Raw genomic sequence first — 19,398 nt, 5'->3', positions numbered from 1 at the left:
CAGCACACCCCCTAACCAGACTCACAGTGGGACCCACCGTGCCTCCATGCCTTTGCGTAGGCTGTTCCTTCTGCAGGGAAGGCCCTCCCCGCTTATGCCGACCGCACCTCAGCTGTGGGGTGAACTTGGCATTGCATGGGGTGAATGCAAGTACCAGCACCCGAGACCTTCCTCCCTGGGCTCCCTGCCCCATCCCCACAGGCGTGTAGCACCATCACCACGCTGGGCAGACCCTGTCCCGTCCAGTGTCCAACGAGCTCCTGAGAGTGGGGGTTCATCAGACAGTTCATCTCAGCTCCCTGCCCACACTCGGGGTTAAAGCCACCAGCTCTAGGATCTCTAGGATAACCGTGGGGCAGGGGCATAGCCCCTCCTCCTCTGCAGGCCTGGCCACACCCCCACGCAGCAGCTGCCCACTCCCCATGTGCAGGCAGCAAGCCCTCGGGCAGGGTCTATGCAGGCAGTGTTACCAAGTGTGACTTCTTCCCCGCACCGGCTCTTCTCGCACACTCCCGCTCTCAGCCTCTGTTGGCCAGGGCCACAGGAGGCGAGCGGGCTCACGGGAAGCCGCTTCCCTGGCTCGGTGATTGCACAGAAACAATATTTTATTCACGGGGAGCTCACAGGATTCTTGCCAGCTTACCGACTACTCTCCTCGTCCATGAGAAGTATCTCTCGGGCACGCGTCCTGTTCCTCACTCTACACCAGCCCCAGCTACCTGCTCCCGCCCAGGAGGAGGCAGTGGGGAAATGGGCAGGAAGGAAGACAAGAGAGAGGAAGGGAAAGGTCCAGGGAGCGACTGGACCCCTCCCCTGCAACGCCAGCCTAAACAAGGGTCACTCCCTCGACTGAGCAGTGAGGACAGGGGAAGCAGAAGATAAACAAAGCTGTGCTCTTGTCAGGAGGGTGGATCCAGGCAGGGAGGAAGCAGAAGAGGAGACGGGCATGAGGCTTGAGAAAGCCTCGTTGCCGCCCGGCCCCAGAACCACCTAAGGCCCAGCCCTTGTCTGCGGGCAGCCCTGCAACAGGAACCAGGCCTTGGGGAGACTGAGCTGAGGAGAGGAGCTGAACCAGACCACGGTTCTTAGCACAACATCCTGTCCCTCCGCGTAGCTGTCCCTAGGACTCCCGCGGGGGCCACTGGCCATTCCCCTTTGCAAGCTACTCTAAGGAGCGCTACGGGGGAGCGACTCCCAGCAACCAGCCCATCTGCACGAGGTCCCGACACACCTGCATCCTCCCCTCTCCCTCCTCTGCCCCCCGGGGCCCCCAGGCACACGTGGGCTTTGGGACGGAGTCGGCAAGGAAATCTGTCTTTCCACACACGGCTGGTGGCGGCGTGGCTGGGGGGGTGTTCTAGCAGACTTATTTATAGCCAAGTACCCCGTCCGCACACTCTCCAGCACTGCCTGCCTGCTTGCCTGCCACTGGGGCTTTTCAATCCGTGTCTATATTTATCCCCCGAAGCCGTTGGGATAATGGTGCAGCCAGAAATAGCCTTGAAGACATTCACGTGAAGATGATGGGCAGGTCCCCAGCTCCCAGGCTGACCTCACCCCCGGCATCTGCTGCTTGGCAGTGGGTAACAGGGAACAGCTGGATGGGCCGGCAAGGCAGCTGAAGCCAGATGGGAACAACATAATCCCTCTCTCCCTGCCGGCCACGGCCCTCTGTAGTGGTGCGGTGGACGAGTACCGAACAATACATCTCAGCTGCCGGGCTACAGGGAGACCAAAAGTGACGTGATCTCCTGATGGACGTCAGCGTGTTAATCGGCTCAGAGACAGAACGGAGACTCAAAGGGAGCGGGCAGGAGGGCTCTGCAGGTTCCCGGACACGCGCTCACAAAAAAGCAGGTCACCCATGCACCAAGGTTGCAGGGACACGCCCTCCCGCCTCACCCCCTCCCACCTGGACACAGGCGCTCAGCTCACAGTAGAAGTATGTGCACGGTCTCCAGCTTACCCAGCCACTTTCCACCTCCTGGAAGGGAGGACAGTTCGGAGACAGCCTGGCCGGGCAGGGAAGAAGAGCAGGCACGTTAGGGGAACCGGTGGGCCTTTCCTGGTCCTTAGTTTCAGCATCCTGGAATAAGTCACCTTCTGGGATAGGGGACAGGTGCTCATTTGAGCACCTGATGTATTAATAGAGGAAGGAACAGAGTGCAGCTGCAATAGAGAGAAGGCACCAGCTGATAGCCTGATGGGGAAGATTTCATAGAAGAGGGGGCATTTTGGTTGGGCTTTGAAGGATGCATAGGAGTTTACCAGGAGAGAAGGGGGAAAGGCACAGGGAGTATCATGAGCCAATGATTTAGTACTCAAAATGCATGGTCTGACTGGGGAATGGCAGTGGTAGGAGTGCAGGGTCAAGGGTGGTGAGATGGAGTCAGACTAAGAAGGGCTGGGCCCCATCGCAGATCTCAGGAGCAGAGCCTTTGAGCAAATGGGATTGAGGAGGCTCACTCGGCATCCTTGTGGCTGTATCTGTGGCCTGGGTGGGGCGTTCTCTGACAGGGCCTCTGGGTTGGTCCCTGACACCTCCACCCAGTATGGATCTTTAGCCCCTGGGAGACCTACCCTCTCCCTCCTTCCCAGTAGGAGCCCTCGCCCATTCTGGCCCAACTCTCCATGTCTGTCAGTATTTTTTAAAATGTGGGGGCGGGGCCTGGGTGGCTCAGTCAGTTAAGTGTCCAACTTCGGCTCAGGTCATGATCTCGAGGTGGGTGAGTTCGAGCCCCGAGTTGCGCTCTGTGCTGACAGCTCAGTGCCTGGAGCCTGCTTGGATTCTGTGTCTCCCTCTCTGCCCCTCCCCCACTTGTTCTCGTTCTCTCTCTCTCTCTCTCAAAAATAAACATTAAAAAAGGTTTTTTTTAATGTGCACTGTAAAATGGGACAGCTGCTTTGGAAAAGCCTCCAGCTCCTCAAAATGTTAAACATTGAGTTACCATATGACCCAGCAATTCCGCTCCCCAGTACATACTCAGGAGGAATGAAACAGAAGTCCACACAAACGCTTGTACATGAGTGTTCACAGCAGCGTTATTTGTAATAGCCAAAAATAGAAGCGAAGCACGGATAAATCCTGAAAGATGATGCTGAGTGAAAGAAGCTGGTCACTCAAGGCCAAACAGTGTACGATCCCATTACACGAAATGTCCCAAACAGGCAAATCCATAGGGACAGAAAGCAGATTAGTGGCTGCCAGGGGGTGGGGGAAGGGGAGTGACAGCAAAGGAGTACGGGTTTCTTTTTGGAGTGATAAAAATGTTCCAAAAATCTCTGATGGTTGCGTAAGTCTGCGAATATATGAAATCTCATTGAATTGTACACTTTAAATGGGGGAATTGTAAGCTCCATAAATTATATTTCGGCCCAGCTGCTTGCTAAAAAATCACCAAGCAGTACAAAACCAGAAGCGTACAAGCCCAGCATGCTCGGGGAGACAGAGCAGGGGGAGTCCCTCTTGCCTAGGGCGGGGGCGGGGGGGGGCAGGCGGGGCAGGCTTGGCGGCCACACTGTGGCATTCCGCTGGCTGTTCACGTCCCCAGCCAGGCCTGTCCCCAGCTTCCTGTGTCATACACAGAGCTTAGGAGCTGGCACGGCATGGGCCATTCTTGTGTAAAAGAGGGGACTCAGGCCGTCTCATCTGGGGCAGGTGCATCCTTAAACACCCTCCTTCACACTCTGCCTCCACAGCTCCAAGGGTCCCCAGCCCCAGGAGCCTTTCCTGACCTCACAGACAGAAGGAACCGTTTGCTCATGTGCTCCGAGCCCCACACAGATCTGGATCAGAGAGCTCTGCCAACTAGGGGCACAGCTAGCGGTCCCTAGGCAGCTGTAAGCCCTGGGATCTATAGTCAACTCTGCTTGTTTGTGTTAGGCAAGGAACTTGTGTGTATTAAGCACCTACTAAGTGCCAGGCACATGTGAGATGCTCTACACTGGTTTTCTCATTTGCTTTCTTTCCTCCCGTCAGTCCTTTCAAATCTAGGCCATCTTTGTGAAATGCTTTAGTGGTTGAAGAAAACATGTCCCTGACCTCAGATATCCCCTTGTGGCAGGAGTAGAGCGCGGGTCATGGGATGGGCTGGCCCTGGGGCAACTCATGCTGTAAGAGATGTCCCTCCTGCTGAGATGCCATCTTATCTCATCCTCACCCACTTGGTTCCACTTAATAAACTCATTCACAGCAAAGCACCAGGGAGTGGGTGCACCATATCTCCCAAGAGTATCTGTAACTTGAAAAGGGGGCATTTGGGTTGGGCTTTGAAGGACGCACAGGAGTTTACCAGACGGAGAAGGGGGAAAGGCACAGGAAACAGCACGAGCCGATGGCTTTAGTACTCAAAGTGCATGGCCTAGAAGGGCAAAGCTCATCTAGAGGGAAGAGGGGAGGCATGGTTCTCCCCCGTCAAAGCACAACTTGGATTTATTTTTACTTCTGGCACATAGCACAGCTCAGGCACACAGAAGGTATTTAATACATGTTAGATAAATGACGGCCCAACCTAAGGCCATGCCTCCCATCTGGGAACCCACCTCCCAGAAAGCTGCTCGATGAGAACAAGCCGACAAACCCCCTTTTCTCAGGGAGACTGAGCCCAGAGGGGAGGCGTGAATCCCGAAACCCACCACCGATCTGTGGGCACAGCACCCAACCTCAGTTGTCCTAGACAAGGGGTCTACACGTGAGAAGCACCGCAGGAATGAAATCCCCTGTCAAGCCATGTCAGCCCAGGGCAGACAGGCCCAGAGACAGGCTGCAGCCCACAGTAGGGAAGGAAGGGACTCAACAGCTTGTGCCTGGTTTCCTTGCCGTCCTCGCACCTCCTCTGGCCTCTGAGGACGACGCCAACAGAAGGACAGAGGCTGGCTGGACACCGAGCCCACTGGGGCTCACGCCTCTCTTCAGCATGTGGCCGGATCTCCCACTTCTGGGCACCACACTCTTGTTACCCGTGGTCACAGGGCGCTAACCAGAACACAGGGCAATGAGAACCGTTTCTGGAGACAGCTGAAAATCAATCAATGGAAGCAATTTCCAAGCTGTCATTCCTCGATGGTACATTTATTGTGATGGGGACAGGTCAAGTTAAAAGGCCGAAAGAAAAATCAAACTGGGTTTCCCTCCTTTGGCCTATAGTTTCAGCTTCACCAAAGAGAGCCAAAGCAAAATCTGTCTTTACCTTCATGCTGGGGAGTCTAAAGACAACGCCCAGACCCCCCTGTGCAGAGCCGGGAACTTCACAGGCCTTGTTCTGCATCTCGAAGGTCACAAGTGACTTAAAGTTCATCATTAGAGCAGGCTCGCAAGCTAAAAATAAGTCACCAGCCCTATTCACAGAGAGGCACACAGGAAGTCCCAGCGATGAAATTCAAGGTTGCCTCCCAGGGAGTATAATCAAGTTCAGGGTGCCACTGGGTCGTCACAGTTTAAGTGAAACCTGTTCTAGGTGACACAGCTGTAGGGCATTGAGATCCCAGCCCCCACCGACCCTCGTTGCCCCCTCTGTTACAAGAGATGGACTGTGGATTTAGCATGACCCCCTTGGTGTACCGACGGCCTCTGGCTTGTGTTCTCTGGGGTATCTGGAGACTGAAGAATCTGCTCAGTGCCCGGCCTGACCGTGGATAGAGATCCCCCCAGTGTGGACAGCTTGCCACTGTCCCAGGGGCATGTGGGTTCACCTGTCTGTCTCCCCTGAACTGTTAGCTCCTCGAGAGCAAGCACATCTTATCTCTGGCCTGGCACTTGGAAGAAGCTCAATAAAGTGTTAATAAAATGCACGAGAGCACCAACTGATCTGCCCCAGAGCTCAGACATGGCCAACCAACTCAGACCTCTGTCCAACCAAGTCAAAACACCATCCCAGAGAGAGCTGTTCAAGGCCCAGGGCACCCAGAACTCTCAGCTCTCAGAGCCCTGAATTCCTGCCCGCCGGTGCAGTCTGCCAGGACCCCACACTCAGCAGCAGGGTCCACAGCCAGTCCTTCCCTGAGCCCTCGAACCCCTGCACGTCCCCCGCCCAGAGCTGTCCATCAGTTCAGCTACAAAAACACTGGACTTGGGGCTGGAAGCCTGAGTCTTGGCTCTGCCACTAACCAGCTTGCATTGTGACTTTGGGCAGTGACTTCCTTCACCGGTCCTCAGTTTCCCCAGACGGTAAGCAAAAAAAGCTGACCTCCTGAGTCCTTCCAAGTCTGTGAGAACCTGTTTTCTAAAAGTCCACACCACAGGGCTTGCCCGGTTCCTCAGAGATTCCTTGAGGCCCTACCTTTAAAACATGCCTGGAGCCCAAGTCCCTCACTACCTCCATCGCAGCCCCTCTGGTCCAGGGCCTGCCACCTCGGGCCCTTGTAACAGTCTCCCCGTTGGCCTCCCCTCTTCCTCCCTCCACCCCATCCAGTCCATTCCCAGCACAATAGCCAGAAACCATCCTTTTAAAGCTCAGTGGGAGCCTGGCCCTCCTGGGCACAAACTCCTCAGCAGCACCGTATCTAGCTCAAAGTCAAAGTCTCAATAAGACCTCCAAAGACCTGCTGCATGTGGGCTTTCATTTCTTCTCCAGCCCCTTCCCCTCCCTCCTTCTCTCCAGTTTCAAGAACATCCCGGACAAGCTCCTGCCTCAGGGCCTTTGGACAGGCTGTCTCCTCTGCCTGGATGCTCCTCCTCCAGATAACCTCTTGGCTTTTTCTCCTTCGCTGCCTTTAGGCCTTTGCTTAACTGTCCTGACTTGAGAAGCTTTGTCATTCATTTAGCGCAGTCTTGCATAGTTTGCTGCATCATTTGTTTACTGTATGTATACCCACACTAGACTATAAGCCCAGGAGGGCCAGCATTTTAAATGTTTTATTATTCTTTTATACCCACCCAGCTCTCAGAATCGTGGGTACTCACTAAATATTGAGTAAACATATGACTACAATGCATTGGATGAATACATTTCGATCATCTGCAGGTTCCATCGTGCTGTTAAAATGAACAGTCTGGGGCCACACAACCTCCAGCTTGAATGGCATCATCTCAGGAGTCCCTCTGAGAATCCCAAGCTCTGGACACTGTCTCCAGGAATCAAAGTGATTGTTCCAGGCAGGTCTGCGGCTCAGGAAACGCGGGGAGGAACAAAGCACGGAAATGACCCAGAGAACACTGACTGCACCTGGTCCCGGTGGGTCTAAGGGTCAGTTCATAAGCAAGTGCTTCCAGACGCCTCCTTATACACATGGCGTCTGTCAGTGCACGACCACGTGGGGAAGAGCAAGAAATTCAAGCAGTGGGCCCATCCTCAAAACCGAGTGAAGTCAGAGATGGGGAAAGAGGGAACAGAAGGCAGCCAGAAGGGGGGTGCCGCCAGTGCCGAGAGCCTGCGGGCAGAACTCCGGGGGAGCCCCGGCCGGGACCACGGAGGCTGAGACAGGGCCACAGCCTGGCCTCACGCGGCCTGAAGGAGGCTGAGCCGGCTTCTCACCCTGGCTCTGCCGACCCTGGAGTGCGAGAGCCGAGTGCACTGCAGCCTGGCTCTCTGAGAGCCACGGTGCACCTGTGCAAACCTCCCCAGGTGACCAGGAGCAGGGACCCGACACGGAGCCGGAGGAACGCATTTCTGCCACCTGGATGAAAACAAAAGTATGCTCTCGGGAAGACGCGCACCACCTAGTCAGCGGGCAAAGCCAGGGAATGGCTTCCCGGAGGCCCCTGAGCTGAGGAAGAGCAGAGAGGCCGTAGGTGGGCAGGGAGGCTCCTGCGATCTCTCTGCTGAAAGCCCCTCCACGTTCCGGCCCAGGTGCCGGGCAGGGCTGGCTGCGTGTCAAGGGACCACATAAGAAAAAGAAATATGGCGGAGGGAAGTCAGGAGGGGACAGGAGGGGGACTCAGATCTCACCCAGTTCTCTCCCAAGCACTGTGGGGGGACAGCAAAGGAACACAGGAAGTGGGAAGCATCCTTGCTCTAGGACACAACACGGCGTCCCACGGCCCTGCCTCCTGACCTCGAGCTCCTGCCTCTCTGTGCCCAGGCGAGCTGGCTGCAGCCACGGATCGTCACCGACCTAAACCCTGAGGGGACAGCCGCTAGGGTGGCTCCGGGCAGGGTTAAGCTTCTGCAGGTGAAGGAGAAGAGCCCCTACCCTGCCTGTGGCCTGTGTCCTGGGCTGCAGGGAGGCTGGGAGGCCAGCACGGGTGGCAGGGACAAAACATGTGTGTCAGTGCTGCTGTGGGCTGAGGTCCTGCTGGTGACATCCGCCCTCTTCCTCCTCAGGAGACAGTGACCTTGCTGAGGCCTCACAGAGACAATGGCAGGAAGCGCCCCTCCCTGCGAGTGTGGGGAGTCAGGAAGGAAGTGAGGACCCTGAACCTGTGCCTGCGGACCCTCCCCCACCCCAGGCCCCCATCCGAGGAGGTTAAGGTCAAATGCTAGAAGCTCTGCCCACGGGCTCAGCTCATGGCAAACGTCTTCAGCTTTGCTCCGGGTTGGGTGGGTGCCTGAGGGCAGATGCTGTCCCCCGGCTGGGACGCCCCCCTCCCCCTGCCTCTTTCAGGCAAACCCTCTCTGCGGACGGCCCTGCATCCAAGTCAAGCAGATGAAGAACACAGGCAGGCTAAGCGGAGAAAACAACTCCAGCAGCCCCCTGCCCTGCACCGACCCCACCCCCACCTTCTGGAAGGAAGGGCTCCTGTTCCTTTGGAGCAAGAGCTCCTCTAAAAATAGACCCTGTTCCTTAAGCCCTTTCCTTCCTCACCCCACTGTGGGGACGAGGAGGGGATTTCACATTCTCAGCCACTGGGGAAGGGCTGCCTGCCGATCCCCATCACCCCCTCCACACACTCCTGCCAGCCAGGGCCCAGGGGTCCTGACGCCTTTCATGGCCACAAACTCCCGGGGGGAGTTCAGAGGTGGGTGGGGCAACCACGATCTTCCCCTGTGCAAAGAGCAGAGGTGAGACCGTAGGGCAGGGAGTGTTCCTGAAGCACGAGAGCCTAACTCCACGCGGGCAGGACTCCCATCTCTCTGTTCACGGCTGTGCGCCCAATACCTAGAACAGTAGTACCTGGTCTATATGGATGAAGGACGCAGTAACTATTCACGGGATAAACGAGTAAAGCACAGGAATCCTGGAGAACTCTTGGGGTTAAGTGGGTCTCCCCTCCCAGATCAGGTGGCCACAAGGCCACCATCTCTAAAACCACATACGTGGGGAATGCAGTTGTAAGGAAGGAAAAAGAACTGCCTTCTGGTAGAAAAGGAAACAGGAAGCAAAGAAGCTGTCGTCAGAGCTCAGGCCTCACAGGCAGAGAAGGGCTCGCCAGGGCCCCGCAGGCCAGCAGGACACAGCAGGATGATGAGCGACCTCGGGGAGGCTCAGGGTCAGGCCTGCGTTCCCCTGCCAGCCCTCCCCCAGACCCACCCTGGCAGCTGAGATTCCGAGACTCTCACACAGTGAATTAACACAAGACAACAAAACAAAAATACAACAGAGCACTCTCCCTTCTTAGCACTTGGAGGCCTTTTTACAGCAACTGGAAAGAATGAGCAGTTACAGAGAAAACAGCCTGCGGTGCCAACATGGAAACCCAGGAGTGAGGGGGACACAGCTGAGGCCTTGTCTGCCCTGCCCTGTTCCGCCGCAAGGAGCAGAGGCCCAGGGGAGGCAAGGGACTGACGTGGAGCCAGACGGCAAGGAAGGGCACAGTCTGAACCCCATCTTTTGGGGAAGTCATGCCATATTTGGAAAACCATGTCATGTGCTTCAGGGTCTAGACTTGGGGTCCAATCCCAAGCCTACCACTGACTTGCTAGGTGACCTTGAGCCAGACACTTGCCATCTCTGAGCCTCAGCTTCCTCGTGGAAAACGGGGTCATAATGGACCCTGTGTGCTCAGCAGGGCCAGTGTGTTCACAGCGTGTTTAGCTGAATAGTGTCCAGCGAGAAGTGTTTGTTGGAGTTTAGAACAAGAAAAGGCAACACCACTTTACCTGCTCTACCCCCCGAAGGCCTTGGCATGACAAAAAGGGGACGGACAGAGGCCTGTGCCAGAGACCCGGGGACAGGAAATGGAATTGGATGGACAAGAAGCTCAGGAGGATCCAGGGCAGAAGGAGAGAAGGAACTAAGCACAGGGAGACTCCACCCCTAGTCCTGGGGCTGCCACTGACTCCAGAGAGGACCTCAGACACGCCACAGCCCCTGCTCGGTTTCTCATCTAGGCAAATGTCTAAGTGAAAACACACACAAGGTTTTTCCCATGTCGCCAATCACAGCTCATGGGAAACGCCGAGAGGCAGTGCCCAGCCCCTGCCCTCTGCCAAGGCCGAGGAATCCTGAAACTCCTGTCCTGCCGTATTTCCTGGGGGTGGGGAGCCCAGGCTGGGCCAGGGGGGTCCAAGAGAAGAGAAGAGAAGTCCCTCAGGGTGCCCTGTACAGTGGAGAGTCACAAGGGCCACCAGAGGGGGGTTGTATCATATCTGGCATCTAAAGGAACCACAGACAGAACATCAGTCCTACCTACTTAGCGAGCAATCAATATTTGCAAGAAGCAGGATCGATTAATACAATCTACCCCATTAATCAGATAAAGTCAGATGTTTAAGAAAGAAGAAATAGCAAGCGAGCCCCAGCTCCCCCAAACTCCAAAGCCAGTGGGCGGTCCTTACCTGTGGGTCTGCGTCAGAAGGCTCCCTCGACGTCCTGCTGCAGGAGGAGGGACGATTCACTAGGCACACGGAAGGGTGTCGGGGACCAGGAAGCACGAGTCAGCATCCTGCAGGGAGAAGCCCAGTCGGGGAGGAGGTGAGGCGCCTGGGAAACTCACCAGGAAACCCACAGGGCCTGGCCTCATCCTGAGCAACGCCAAAGACCAGAAATTTAGCTGTGCCTAGGGGACAGGACAGGGGACGCTGGGCTGAAGGAGTCTTCTCTCGACAAAGGGGCCCAGTCCTTTCAATCACGGAGGCTGATGCACCCGGCACTGCCCAGGGCTCCCCCTGCTTAGGGAGACAATCAGAACCCCACACCCCCCTGCACACACGCGAGCTTTCTTATCCCAGAAGCCCAGCTCAGAGCTCTCGGCGTCAAACCTGAGATTCCTCACCTATCAAATTTTGGGACTGCAGGACCCCAGGCTGCAGAGAGGAGGCAAGTGGAAGAGAGGGGGGAACGGCAGCCTGGGCTTCTTGGCCACCAGCCTCGAGCATCCTGGTGCCCGGGGCGGGGTCACGAGCAGCGTCATGGGGTGATGCAGATAATTCTCTCCTTCCCATCAAGTCCCTGCAGTTGGGCGGTGTGTAACTGGAGACCCACCTCTGCCAGACATCCAAAGGCCAGAGATGAGCACCGACAACAAAACGGAAAAGGTGGAGAAATGGGTTTCGGGGGAGTCCCGGGTACAATCAGACTACGAGACGTCAGAAAATCCACAGGCACTGCTAAAGCCGCCACCCAACCCGGGGCTCCCGCCGTGGCCCCACACCTGCAGCTCGACCTCAACACATTCTTGTTTGTCTGACACGCCTGCCAGACCCCATACTGAGCCCAGGAAGTGGGCAGCAGCCGGGAGGCCTTCCCCTGACCATGACCGGAAGGCAGCCTCCCCACCCCACCCCCTGCGTGGGCCGTAGAAGCCATGGCTCTTCAGGAACCAATCCCCCCAGGTCCGGGATAACCTCACGCCAAGGGCTGAGGCCGGGCGCTGGCGGCTCTGGGGTCACCAGCCTGTGCCCGCAAGGGGCTAGTATCCTCGACAAAGGTAAAGGTAAAGTAAGGGGCATTTTGTGGTGGCTGGGGACAGCAGAAGCGATAAACTGCCGAATGAGGGCACAGGCAGTAAGAGTTCAGAGGAGGGAGAGAATCTAACTGGGGACAGCACAGCAGTGGGAGGTGTGGCTGCAAGCAGCGGAGACCAGCTTTTCACACGCCCACCCGAAGCGGTGCGGGCCCACACTCCCGGAGGAGGCTCGGCCAACTCTGAAAAGTCCTCTTTGGGCTGGGCCTGCAGGGGTGAGCCTCCTTCTTGGCCCTGCACCTGCCGCTCCTGTCCACGGCCGCACGTACACCCCCATATGCACGCCGGATCCCGAACGAACAACACATCTCAGGGTTCCCAGGTTCCGGGCCCCCGCCTGGGCACGTCGGGCCCTCCAGCTTCTCTCCTCTCCATTGCACCAAATTCCACAGCTCACCGCACACACGCCCTGCCTCCATGTGGTCTCTCCGTTCTGTTTCTTAGCGGCCATCACAAAACCTCCAAACTCACCCCGTGTGAGGTCAGCCGTGAGCCTCAGAGGTAAGGAAGCCCACTGAGAGGGCAGAAGTTTGCCATAGCAACACAACAGTCAATGGCAAGCCAGATTTTGGAGGCTGGCCCCTCTCCACGCCACCGTGACGCCTCTTGTGGGTGAGAAGGTCAGCTGTGACTCACAGCCAGCAGAATGAGACCGGCAGGGGCTGCGAGAGAGAAGCGCAGGCTCCTTACAGAGAGGTGCACCGCGGGGAGATCATTTCTCTGACTCGAAAAAAGAGAAAGCATTTGAAGTCCAGAAAGTGAATGCAGGATCAGCCTAAGGAGCCGGTCAGCTCCTTGGGGGAACCTCTAGGGGTGGGTGGCGGGAGGCAGGAGGCAGGACAACACCACGGGGATTAAATAGAAGATGCTGCTAGGTGACTCAGGTCTCCTCCCGTGACCCCTCGCACAAAAGGCAAAAAGCAAATCAGCCCACTCCCTTTGGGAAGATGAGAAGTCAAAGTAAAACACAAGCCTCGTGGCTGAGAGCTGTCGCGTGCATGGTCCGCGCACACCTGTGGCTGTGGTCCCAGGGAGGCGGGGTTCCGGAACCCATTAATATGCTGGTGGTGAGTTGCTGATTATCAGGAAGAAAAAGAAAACGTTCTGTGCCTTTAAAGTTTTTCTCCCCGGGTTTACTGAGATACAACTGACAAAACGGTGATATATTTAAAGTGAACGAGGATGGGCGCCTGGGTGGCTCAGTTGGTTAAACGTCTGACTTCGGCTCAGGTCACGATATCATGGTTTGTGAGTTCGGGCCCCGTGTCGGGCTCTGTGCTGACAGCTCAGAGCCTGGAGCCTGCTTCCGATTCTGTGTCTCCCTCCCTCTCTGCTCCTCCCCTGCTTATGCTGTCTCTCTCCCTCTTTCTCTCTCTCTCAATAAATAAACATTAAAAAAATTTTTTTAAGCGTATGAGGTGATGTTTGACACACTGCAGAGGATTCCTCCCCATGGAGTTAATTCACACATCCATCCCCTCCCACGGCAACCCTTTTTGGGGGCGGGTGTGGGGAGAACATTCTATCCTCTTAGCAAACTTCAATCATACGATACAGTATAATCAACTACACTCATCACCTTACAGACTGGATCTTCTCCTTCACAGAGCAAATCTAAATCTTCAGGGAGCACCTGGGTGGCTCAGTGGGTTAAGCACCCGACTCTTGGTTTCAGCTCAGGTCATGATCTCACTGTTTGTGGGTTCGAGCCCCGTGTCAGGCTCTGAGCTGACAGTGCAGAGCCCGCTTGGGATTCTCTCTCCCTCCCTCCCTCTCTCTCTCTCTTCTTCCCTCTGCCCCTCGTCCACTTGCTCTCTGTCTCTCTCAAAATAAATAAATGAAGGTAAAAAACAAGATTTAAATCTTCAATATACGTCCTGAGTCATTTGAAAAACGGCAAGGGAAAAAAAAAATAATAATAAAACCCACCTTTTGGAGGAGTCAGAACCGCTTTCCTGAAAATTTTTCAGATCCCTGCCTGATTTTGGTCAGTGGACGTGAATTAGTAAGTGAATCTGTTTCTCTACCCAACTTCTATTAATAGGCTATCAGTCTCTCCTCATCCCACTAAATAAATGTCAAACAAACACTTAAAGAATACCGGTTTGCTGGGGTGCCAAATTACGAGCCTGCCCAGACGTCTGCGTGTCTCAGGCTGGCCCTGGTTGAAAGCATAAGTTCCAAACGAGTGGGTGGTATAACCGAAGTTAAACACTGTGGTTTCCATCCCCCGTTGACATGGAGACCGTGAAGCAGGTGGCAAAAAACGTGCAGACGCGGACAGATGCAAATGGTAGTGGGGCCGCACAGGTCGCTGGCACACGCTGGGGCGTCTGACTCCATCCTGAGACATGGCTTCTGATTTTTTGTTTTACTGAGATATAATTTGCGTGCCATACGTTCACCCTCCCGAAGCGCACGATTCGGCGGCATTTAGCACATTCGCAAAGCTGCGCGGCCCTGAGCGCTACCCGCTTCCAGAACGTTTCCTTCGACCCCAAAGAGAGACCCACACCCGTTACCACCGGTCACTCTCCGTTCCCCCTCCCCCAGTCCCCGGTAAATGCCGCCCTGCTTCTGTCTCCATGGATTTGCCTGTTCTGGGAGTTTCATAGAAGCGGGCGCGTCCTGTGTGGCCTTCTGCGTCTGGCTTCTCTCGCTTGGCATCGTGTTTGCAGGGTTCATCCGTGTCGTAGTGCGTGTCAGCGCCTCATCCCTTTTTGTGGCCGAATAATATTCCTCTGTATGAACACGCCGCGTTCGGGGCTATTGTGAATACAACCGCTGCCGTGAGCGATCACACACGAGCTTTTGTGTGCAGGTGCGTTTAATTCTTTGGGGTTTCTACCCAGGAGTTCCTAACTTGTTGATAAAATAATTTAAAACAAGCATTACATCCATATTTTTGAAAACATAAAAAGGGTGCAAGGTGAGCCTGAGTTTCAGCCTTGTCCCTGTTTCCCGGAACAGGGTTCCCCTGCTCAAGAAGCCAATCCCAATTCCAGGTAGATTCTCCCAGAAGCAGCCTGTACGTACACACACACACACACACACACACACACACACACACACCCGTACTTAAAGATTGCTTACAGGAAACCTGGAGACCAGGTGAGGCTGGAGTCAGCCTCATAGGCTTTGGGAAGAGCCCAGGGCCCAGTGCGAGTCCCATCTGAGGCCGCTGAGCAATGAAGAGGTGACACGGCTGGGTGGTCTGAGGGCAGGTCTGGGGTGGCCTCTCAGCTGTGGCCTCGCCTCAAGCAACTTAAGCAGTGTGCTTAACCTCCCTGGGACTCAGCTTCCCTGTCTGTAAGAGAGCCCTGGCACGGGCCCCTACTTCACAGACCTCTGCCAAGAGCCGGTGAGCTACAGGATGCGAGTGTAGGTGCCATGCCTGGCACAGAGCAAAGGGCTCACCCTCTGATCTGATCCTCAGTTTTCCCATCTGGAAAATGGAGGCATGCACAGTTACATGTGGACCGCACGAGACCCCTGGGTAAGGGCCCAGCATGCTACCATTTCTGAGTGGCGGGTGCTCAGGGAAGTCAGAGCTCCGGAGCCCCTCCCCAAGGAGATGCCAGATCTCCCAGCTCCACACACCCTCCACCCCCACCCCCCCGCAGCCCTGACTTCTCCCAGTGGTGACAGAACAGGTGAGTCTCTCCCCCAGGCACAAAGGAATCGCCTGCGTCTTGGACCCCACACCTTGGACAAGTCACTGGATTTCTTACTTCTTGTCCCTTTCCACCACCACCGCCCCCACCCCCACCCTCCCTTCCGGACCCTTCTCTCTGCTTTCTCAGCAGACACTCTCTACTCTGGAGCTGAGCTTCCTTCTCTGAATCCCAGACTGTCGGAATCAGCAGGGAAACCCTCAGAGACCTTCAAAGTGGAGAGCCCTCGAGTAAGGAAGGAAGCATTAGCAGGGCCATCAGAAAGCTGTTAGGAGCAATTTTCCTCCCAGCTGGCAAAAGGCAAAGCAGAGCCTGAGAAGAAACCCAGGGCCTGGGAAGGCAGAACAGGGAAGGGAAACTGAAGAATGTCTCCTTGGGCGTGCAAAAGTTCATGGGGGAGAAAACCAGCACGCACACACACACGCACACACACACGCACACTCACAACACAAAGGAGAAATTCTTAGCCTGCAGCAGTTGGTAGCATTATGTAAAATTCCAAGCCCACAAAAATATCATTTGGATGATAAAAAGTTAAATTTAGCTAAGTACAGAGTGACTAATACTATGAGGGACAGGCAGCACCCCCAGTTGCCTGGAGCTGATACAGCTGGCTTCTAGAAACTTTTGACAAGTAACCAGGGCCTGGTGCGGCACAGAATAACAGATTATATAATAAGAGGCACAGCCATTAGCGATACAAAACAGACAGCGAGCGCTGCAGCCCCCCCAAGGGAGGGGACAGCAGGGCTCTGGCTTGAGCTTTGCCGACGACGGAACCTCGCCTCCGGAAGCCGGGGCCACAGGCATCTGGGCATTCGGAGGCATCCGAGAGGGGAATCGGGTCTTGGAGGGGTGTGTGCGAGCGGGTCCACCTGCCTCTCCTGCAAAGATCTTTCCCCAGAGGGGTCGTGGCAGATGGTTTCTGTGAAGGACCCAATGAGCTACAGCCTTGTGGAGTCCCGGTCCTTAGAATCTAGCCTGACCCCAAGACCTGTTTTAACCAACAGAACGTGCTGGAAGTAACTCTGCACCAGGTTCAGACCCAAGCCTTCAGGAATGCCTGGCTAAGAACTGAAGGCGGAGACTCAAACAGATATTCACACACCTATGTTCACGGCAGCACCATCCACAATAGAAAAGGGTGGACACAACCCAGGTGTCCATCCACAAACGAATGGATCAGCAAAATGTGTGGTCTCACCATACAATGAACTATTACTCAGTCTTCAAAAGGAAGGCCATTCTGGATGAACCCAGAGGCCACTGTGCTGAATGAAATAAGCCGGTCACAGGCCAACAAATACTGCATGGTTCCACCTGAGATGTCCAGAGGAGTCACGTTCACAGGGACAGGAAGTAGGAGGGTGGGTGCCAGGGGCTGGGGGAGGGGAAGGGGAACCTGTCGTTGAACAGGGACAGAGTCTCGGTATGGGAAGAAGAAAAGAATCTGGGTATGGATGATGGAAACGGTGGCACAACAGTGTGAACACCACACCTAATGCCACTGAACTGGACACTTAAACACGGCTAAAGTGGTAAATTTTATGTTACGCGTATTTTACTACAGTGCCTGGAGAAGTGGTGTGGAGGAGAACCACTGTCCCAGCCAAGAGCCCCAGCAGATAGAGGCGAGTGCCAGCCCCGACACGCCAGCCCCGGGAGTGAGGCCATCTTGGAGAGGGATCCTCCACCCCCAGTCAAGCTGTCCCAGCTGACACCGGTGGAGCAGAGATGAGGTGTCCCCACCAAGCCCTGCCCCAATTGCCTTGCCACGCTGTGAGCAAATAAATAAAATGGTTGATGTTTTAAGCCACTGAGTTTGGGAGTACTTCGCTGCAGCGATGAATGATGAACACGGTGGTCAGGCGCTCTAATGGCTTTGGGGGAGATGTCTATTTCTAATGGGGGACCAGTGAAGCTCTTTGGTGCTCTCACAGGTGAGTCACGAAGACAAGGCAGTGCCTAAATAAGTGTCAGGGAGAGACTCCTTTTCCACTCCCCAAGCCCCAACGGAACACATGCTGAAGTCAAACAGCTGCTGTGGAGGCCGGGGGTTTCTCCAGTGATCGGGCGCAGAAGCCGGACCTTCTGCTGGCTGGCTCAGCCGTACCGTCCGGTAGGCTGTGAGCAGAGATGCTCCCTGGGAGCCCCAGGGAATGCCCCCAGATGTGGTGCTGAGACCAGCGTTCTCACTGGCTGACTCCAGGTGGACCAGTTCCCTTCTCCGGGATCCACTTCTCCACGTGTGCAGTGAGGAGGCTGGCCTCTAAAGGGCCTCTCCACTCAGCTCCAACATTCTGCGACCTCCTAGTCTGGGCAGAAGGGAACACGGAAACAGAATCCAAAGCGCTGAACAAAGGCCAAACGACTGTGGCACCTAGATTTACAAGGTAGGCACAGAGTCTCCTCACCTCTGCCCCCTGAGGATCCCCACCCTCACCTCCGTGCCCTGCACGCGTTTGTTCGTTCCACAACACTTGCCATGCCACTCTGGCTTGGTCCAGTTTCCTCTTCCTAAATTACATCTGGAGCCCCCCAGGTTCAAGATGCGTGAGGAGTTCTGGGAGCAGCGGCACGTACACCCCTTCCAGGCCTGGCCCCTAAAATGCCCACGTGATCCTCAATGCCCTCTCTCTCTTCGTTCACCAGGCAGCTGACTGCCCAGGTCCAGCGGAGGACCCCAAGGGAGCCCCAGGGGATGACAGAAACACCACAGGAAAGGATGTGGGATCCCTGAATCACTACACAGAGGCCACCCCCAGCCCATCCAATTCAACTGCAAGAGTGAGAACAGCCTTTGTTGGGATAAGCCACTGAGACTGTAACAACGGTTTGTTACAGCAGCCAGCAAACCTATCCTAACTGATACATTCACCAAACCCTTACTGCGCGTCAGACGTGTGAAGGATGCGCAGGAGAATCAGGCCTAGGCATCACCAGTGTAGTTAACAGTTCAGGGGGATCAGGTACAGCCCAGTTCTGCACCCGGCAATCACAGGCTAAGCACGTGATGAGAGCTCCTGCACGTATGTGAGCTCCACTCATACTACCTGCTTCTCAAAACCTTACTATGTAGGTTTACCTCCCCCAAAACACTACATGAGTAAAGAACGAAAGAAACCAAAATGGACGAGAAAAGCTATCCTGAGACTCCCAAGGACAATCCACAAGCAAATGAGTTACAATCATCATCATCATCATCTTAGCTGTGTGCTTCCTGGTAGGCAAAGCAAAAAGGGAAATATTCTGGGTCACAGAGCTTTCACCAACAGTGAAAAACATACTGGTTCAAGATGAGAAACAAACTCTGTCCTTGCGAAGAGCTCTAAGGGAATGCTCCCTGGGGTCTCCACGTGAAGGATCCGGTGTCTGGGCAGGAGGCAGCAAGAGGAGGTCAAGCTCGCCCCAAAAGCTATCCTTGCCTGTGGCCCAACTGGCTCTTGACTGCAGCAAGCTCCTGAGTAATTCTTCATCCTTGTTAACGTGAACACGGCAGCACCATGATAATGACGGAAAATATTTACATACCGTACCACTGACGGGTTGTTTAGACCATCTGGCTACTAGATGCAGTAACTATTGTCACACACATGCCCGTCCACAAACGCTGTGCCTTGGTACCGATGATTCAGGCAGCGACCGTCTGCCCCATCCCCATCACGCTCCCCACCACAGGGACCCGAGAGAGGGGTGGGTCTGCAGCCCAAGTCTCGGCCGGCCTGTGCCCCGTTGGCCTCGGCCAGTGCAGGCGGGGAGCAGAGCTCTCAAGCTCCCACCCTCTGCTCTGTCTGGGCTGAGCACCGATAATAAGTCTCCCTTCCATTTCTCAAGGACTCCTTCAGGGCTCGAGTGCTCTAAACGAGGCTTCACTCAACGTGACCACTCCATGCTGCAGCCACCTGGGGGGTTTCTCCAGTGATCCCATGGGGGCTGCTGCAG

General features: G+C 55.4%; 1 protein-coding gene across 9 annotated transcripts in view; it reads right to left on the bottom strand.

Moving 5' to 3' along the window:
* PITPNM2 (phosphatidylinositol transfer protein membrane associated 2) overlaps positions 1–19,398 on the bottom strand; it is a 144,100-nt gene that overhangs the window by 99,890 nt on the left and 24,812 nt on the right. For 8 of the 9 annotated variants that reach the window (XM_042909970.1, XM_042909975.1, XM_042909974.1 and 5 more), the window contains exon 2: positions 10,656–10,762. The gene's annotated coding sequence lies outside the window, so the exon portion shown is untranslated. Of the gene's footprint in view, positions 1–643; positions 1,938–10,655; positions 10,763–19,398 lie in introns of those variants that run through there. The other variant, XM_042909972.1, reaches the window with a different exon arrangement.

The sequence above is a fragment of the Panthera leo genome, chromosome D3, assembly GCF_018350215.1.
Source record: "Panthera leo isolate Ple1 chromosome D3, P.leo_Ple1_pat1.1, whole genome shotgun sequence".
In the NCBI taxonomy this organism is placed as follows: domain Eukaryota; kingdom Metazoa; phylum Chordata; class Mammalia; order Carnivora; family Felidae; genus Panthera; species Panthera leo.
Note: the sequence above shows the minus strand (reverse complement) of the source record. Positions and strands in the feature narration are given on the sequence as shown.